Raw genomic sequence first — 6,848 nt, forward strand, 5'->3', positions numbered from 1 at the left:
AGGGGGGAAAACTGCGGTGAGGTGGGGATGGTGGTGTGCTGAATTGGGCGATTGGGATTGACATGTATACACTGATGTGTATAAAACTGATGCCTAATAAGAACCTGCAGTATAAAAAAACAAACAAAACAACTAATACTAAACTTTCATTGGGTTATTTGTATGGAAATATGTTAATATAAATGTTTCAGACATTACATGAAATTTCTAAAAATGTTATATTTGTATTTGTATGGAAATATGTATGGAAATATGTTAATATAAATGTTTCAGACATTACATGAAATTTCTAAAAATCTTATATTTGTATTTGTATGGAAATATGTATGGAAATATGTTAATATAAATGTTTCAGACATTACAGGAAACTTCTAAAAATCTTATATGTTCTGGTATAATGTTATAAGTAATAATCCTAGTTATTACTTTAAAATGTATATCTCAGAAATAACTAATTTTCTTGTCAACTGCATTATTATGAACTTTCATCAAATCTTTAACCATGGTCATTTTTAAGTCTTCTGTCATTTACAGACAGTTCTGGGTGTACTCTGATGATTTTGCAAGTATGTTCCTATAAAAGGGTTTCATCTTCAAGAAATTCATGGAAAAGACTCTGACAAGTACAGGTTTCTGGTAACTGACTGTACTGCTGAACTGAATGAATAAGCATTTTCAGAACTCTAATGAAAAACTGATGAACTCATAAAAGTGCTAACAAAAGATCAAGATGAAAAAAAAAAATTAATTACATGGGACTGAGTGAACTGATGAGGATGAGTATAATTTTTGTGACTTTCTGTCTGAATTAAAAAAAAAAAATCCCACAAAGACTCAGAGGCAAAGAATATACAAATCAATTTTCACTGCAAAGTAAAGGAGCTGTTACAGTGGAGGATTACTGGACTGAATGTCAATATTATGACATAGTATGAGTGTGTTTCATGTTTGGTAATTGCAATCATTGTTGCTTTTGTTGTGGTCATCCATGTACAATGCTTGGTGTCAGTCTATTTATCTCTTGTAAAAATAAAATACAGTGTGTGTGTGTGGAAAAAAAAAAAACAAATAAAGTTAGTGTCAGGCCACTCTTAAAAAAAAAAAAAGGACAGTAGAAACATAAAAGATCAATTAACTTCCTCATACAGTCTAGAAACAATGAATCTCAAAGGAATAATCTAGAAATATTCTTTTATTTGTTCATTTAGCAATATGTCCAGTTGTTATTATCCCAGATGCTGGGGACATGGGGAGGCGGAAGGTTGAGATTAGGGAGTAGACAGGTTAACCCTTCCCTGTGGGAACAGGGACCTGATCATTCTTATTCACTGTTGCATACCCAGCACTGAGACATAACAGGTGCTCAATAAATATGTGCTAAATGAAGAAGAAATACAGTGAAGTCAAGGCTAGCCATTCTTACGGAGAAAAGACAGAAAATGAAAGAGTTGATACAACACATGATACTAATCAAATCAATGATACAGGTAATATTTATCTTGGGGTAAGAGAGGAGAGAATTTTGTTGTTTCACACCTGAAATAGCAGAGTTTAGTAGCCATTCCCCTACAATACATGTTAACCTAGCAGTTCTCACTGTATTGGGAGTATTGCTGGTATGTCAGTGCCTAAAACGGCACTGTCCAATACAGTAGCCATTAGCCACAGATGGCTATTCAGATTTAAATTAATTAACATTTAATTTAATTTAAAATTCTGTTACTCATTTGCATTAGCCACAGTTCAATAGCCACAGGAGCCTAGTGGCTACCATCGTCATAGAAAATTCGATTGTACAGCTCTCTTCCACACCATGCTACAGTAAAACATAAAAGTAGCCAGAATTTTACAAATGAGAGAAATAAGACATGGTGCATACACACACACACACACACACACACACACACACACACACACACACAGAGCTAAATCGTTCCATATCAACTCAGCATCTAGAGGAGGCAAATCAACTTTGTTTCTGATAAATCTCACTTCCTCCCAAATACAGCTGAACCTTGAACAACCCAGGTTTGAACTGCATGGGTCTAATTATACCCAGATTTTTTTCAATAAATATATTGGAAAATTTCTTGGAGATTTGAGACAATTTGAAAAAAATTCATAGACAAACTATATAGCCTAAAATATCAAAAAATTAAGAAAAAATTAAGTATGTCACAAATGCATAAAATATATGTAGGAACTAGCCTATTTTATCATTTACTGCCATAAAATATACACATATTATTAGAAAGTTAAAATTTATCGAAACTTTTGCACATAAACACAGATTATTAATTCATTAGTGTATGTGCTAAGCTACCATGAAGCAACTGTGTAAATTACTAGGCTACCATAAAGCAATCATATAGCTGCTCCTTCATTATCAATGCAACAATCATTATATCTGTAAATAAATATGAATTTCTTTTTCACATTATTTTTTTTCATTGTTTTTTTTTTGGTCGTGCCACACGGCATGCCTAATCTTAGTTCCCCGACCAGGGATCAAACCAGTGCCCCTTGCAGTGGAAGCTCAGAGTCCTGACCACTCGACCACCAGGGAATTCCAATTTTTTTCATTTCTGATGTCTAGTGTTAGTAGTACATATAACATCTACAGTTTTTTGTATCATTTAAGACAATAATGGGGGCTAAAGTCGACAAGATGCTAGCAGGGGGCATGAGGGTGGTTCAGTCCTGACATGGCATGGGGCTCAGAGGCTCTGCTCCTCTCCCCACCCCCTGTGATGCTTCCCCTGGCGTGGCAGGCCCTGCCCTTTTCAGGAACCCCTCCTCACCCAGTAACATTCACTTTCCTCTCTTCACAGAGATTTCCTGATTCTCCGAGGATTCATAGACTTCACAGCTGATGAGGTGGACCTGATTTCAGCCCTGACTTGGAAGATCACACTGAAGACACCACTCATCTCCTCCCCCATGGACACTGTGACAGAGGCTGACATGGCCATCACAATGGCTCTGATGGGTGGTATTGGTTTCATTCACCACACTGCACTCCAGAGTTCTAGGCCAACGAAGTCCGGAAGGTCAAGAAGTTTGAACAGGACTTCATCACGGACCTCGTGGTGCTGAGTCCCTCACACACCGTGGGTGAGGTACTGGAGGCCAAGATCCAGCATGGCTTCTCCGGCATCCCCATCACTGAGACGGGCACCATGAGCAGCAAGCTGGTGGGCGTCGTCACCTCCCAAGACATCGACTTCCTCACCGAGAAGGACCGCACACCCTCCTCAGTGAGGTGATGACACCGTGAGCATCTAGTGGTGGCTCTAGTGGGTATGACACTAAAAGAGGCAAATGAGATCCTGCAGCACAGCAGGAAAGGGAAGCTGCCCATTGTCAATGATCAAGACGAGTTAGTGGCCATCACTGCCCGCACTGACCTGAAGAAGAACCAGGACTACCCTCTGGCCTCCAAGGATTCCCACAAGCAGCTGCTGTGTGGGGCGGCCATGGGCACCCATGAGGGTGACAAACACCACCTGGACCTGCTCACCCAGGCGAGTGCTGATGTCATAGTGCTGGACTCATCCCAAGGGAACTCTGTGTATCAGATCGCCATGGTGCACCACATCAAGCAGAAGTACCCCCGCCTCCAGGTGACTGGGGGAAATGTGGTGACAGCAGCTCAGACCAAGAACCTGATTGATGCTGGTGTGGACGGGCTGCGTGTGGGCATGGGCCGCGGCTCCATCTGCACCACCCAAGAAGAAGTGATGGCCTGCGGTCGGCCCCAGGGCACTGCCATGTACGAGGTGGCTGAGCACACCCGGCGCTTCGGGGTGCCAGTCATAGCCGATGGTGGCATCCAGACCGTGGGGCATGTGGTCAAGGCCCTGGCCCCTGGAGCCTCCACTGTGATGATGGGCTCCCCGCTCGCCGCCACCACCGAGGCCCCTGGAGAGTACTTCTTCTCGGATGGTGTGAGGCTCAAGAAGTACCGGGTCACGGGCTCGCTGGACGCCATGGAGAAGAGCAGCAGAAGCCAGAAGCGCTACTTCAGCGAGGGAGATAAGGTGAAGATCATGCAGGGCGTCTCTCCATCCAGGACAAAGGCTCCATTCAGAAGTTCGTGCCCTACCTCACAGTGGGATCCAGCACGGCTGCCACGATTTTGGTGCCCATAGCCTGTCTGTCCTGCGGTCCATGATGTACCCAGGAGAGCTCAAGTTTGAGAAGAAGACCACGTCAGCTCAGATGAAGGGTGGTGTCCACGGCCTGCACTCTTACGAGAAGCGGCTGTACTGAGGACGGTGGTGGAGGCCAAGGCAGCAGAGGGGTTGTGTCCCAGGGTCCCTCTTTGGGCACAGCCTCCCTCCATAACTGAGTCGTCCACAGATTTGCACTACTGGTTCCCCAGCTCCTTTCCAGGGAGAGAGGAGGGGAGGCCCTGAGGCTCTGCAGCCCCTCCCTGAGCTTCCGCCACAGGGTCAGGACTGCTCCCAGGCCGGGCTGCCCTGGGAGCCCCCCCAGGTTCCCCCTTCTTCAGTTCCCCTGAACCCTGCACCTGCCTCAGGTCTTTCTCACTGCAGCCTGCTTCGGCCCGACTCCCACCCCGGGACAGGTGGCCCCCCGGCTTCTCCTGTAGGGCACCTCCCTCCCTAGCCCCACCCCAGAAATGGTGCTCTCCTGGCCCTGCCTCTGGCCCCTTCCTGGGCTGCTGCCCCCTCAGCCATGTGGCACTTCTGGGCTCCTGACCTAGGCCAGAGGAAGGTCTCTGCCCCCTTCCCCTGGCCCTGGACTATCCAGGCCCTGCTCCTCAGGCTGCCCCATCCCTGGCCCTGGGGAGGAGGCTGCCCGTTATTCCTGATTCACCCCCGTCCCCAGGTGTACCGTTCCTGCCCTCTCCTCTCAGCTGCAGTTGAAGGCTTTAACTTTGCACACTTTGGGGTCGCAGTTGCATCACTGTATGTTAAATAATCTGAATAAATCAAGAGGTTTCAACGCCTCCGCAAAAAAAAAAATAATAATGAGGTAGGTACTAACAGATGATTCATCTTGTAAACAGATGACATAAACCTATGGTATCGCTAAATACAGTACAGTACTGTAAGGGTATTTTCTATTCCTTATAATCTTAATAACATTTCCTTCTCTCTAGCTTACTTTATTGTAAGAATACTGTATATAATACATGTAACATACAAAACATGTGTTAATAGACTGTTTATCAGTAAGGCTTCAGGTCAACAGTTGGCTATTAGTAGTTAAGTCTTTGGGGAGTCAAAAGTTATATATGGATTTTCAACTGCACAAGGGGTCGGTCCCTCTAACACCCACATTGTTCAAGGGTCAAATGTATTTTTATTTATTAAGTTAGTAAAGATAATTTTGTACACATAGGTCTAACAACCACTGGGAAACACCAAAACTATATATTATCACGTATTTTTACCCAGTCTTTCAAAACCCAATACAATCTTTCTTTTAAACATCATCTGTCATTCTTTTTTTTTTTTTAATTTTATTTATTTATTTATTTGGCTGCATCAGGTCTTAGTTGCAGCACACAGGATCTTCATTGCGGCATGTGGGATCTTTCGTTGTGGCACGCAGGCTCAGTAGCTGCGGCGCGTGGACTTAGTTGCCCTGCAGCATGTTGGATCTTAGTTCCCCGACCAGGGATCGAACCCACGTCCCCTGCATTGGAAGGTGGATTCTTAACCACTGCACCACCAGGGAAGTCTCCCAATACAATCTTATCAAGCAATATCTGCCAAATCCTGACATTTGTGGACTTGCATACACCTGTTATGGACACTGGGTGAAAACCTTGTAGCAAGTTGACAATTCACCTTTAGAATTCCCTGTGTGCTGGAATTTAGTAACAGATCCGTCAAGCCACAATTACCAAGCCAAAGTTGCATTTTATTTCCAAATGCCCATAGAAGCATTTTTATTCAAACTGGCAAGTCTCTGGTTTAAAAAAGTTATTCCTTAGATTCTGCACTTCATGAGGTTATCTAATAGACAGAGATTGGTTCACCAATTAGATGAAATCTGCATTTTCCTAAATCATAAAATGAGCTGACTGAGGTTTAGTTAGCTGGAAATCCCTTGGTAAATTATAAAAAGTGAGACATAAACAGGACAAGCACCTTTGCATAATGACTAATTACAAAAGTGAATGACTTTATGACAAAACGAGAGGTTAATTTGAAAACGCACCTGGAAATGAAAAACAAAACAAAGCTTAAAATAAAAAGAAATATAATACACTAACTTGGATATATGTGTGTGTATATATATATATATATGATTTAATAGCTGTATTTGTTAAATACAAAAGGAAAAGAGGGTCAGACTATGAGTAAATCTGGAAATACTTGCATATCCTCTTTGCCTTAATTAACTCACCCCTACAATGGGTATCAGTGAGTTCTCTCTTCTTAATAAGGATTATATAAGACCACCATGGAAATAAACTTGGGAAAGGACATAACCCTTGGAGAAAGTAGCACTAAATTATTTACAAACTGCCCAAGTTAAAAAGAGTGGAAGATAAAGAACTCTAATTATGCAAGAGGTCAGTAGCTCTTTTGCAAACATGAACATAAAAGGACTTCCATAGGGACTGGCAAATCCTGGACCATTAAACATTCTCCTAAAAACCTAAAACCCTCACTTTGCAGAGAGAACACCAAGTGACCATTCTTTTTTTTTTTTAAATAGATCTTTATTGGAATATAATTTCTTCACAATACCATGTTAGTTTCTGTTGCACAACAAAGCAAATCAGCCATATGCATAAGAAAGCACAAGAGATCATATTTTCAAATGGGCAATGTAATGAATGATATGATAAAGGTTTTTCATGGCTTACT

The 6,848-nt window shown here is 42.6% G+C and overlaps 1 pseudogene; it reads left to right on the forward strand.

Annotated features, from left to right (window-relative positions):
• The first annotated feature begins 1,381 nt into the window (after positions 1 to 1,381).
• LOC130708070 (inosine-5'-monophosphate dehydrogenase 1-like) lies at positions 1,382 to 4,272 on the forward strand (annotated as a pseudogene).
• The last annotated feature ends 2,576 nt before the right edge of the window (positions 4,273 to 6,848 follow it).

Source organism: Balaenoptera acutorostrata, chromosome 4, assembly GCF_949987535.1.
Source record: "Balaenoptera acutorostrata chromosome 4, mBalAcu1.1, whole genome shotgun sequence".
NCBI classification, from domain to species: Eukaryota; Metazoa; Chordata; class Mammalia; order Artiodactyla; family Balaenopteridae; genus Balaenoptera; species Balaenoptera acutorostrata.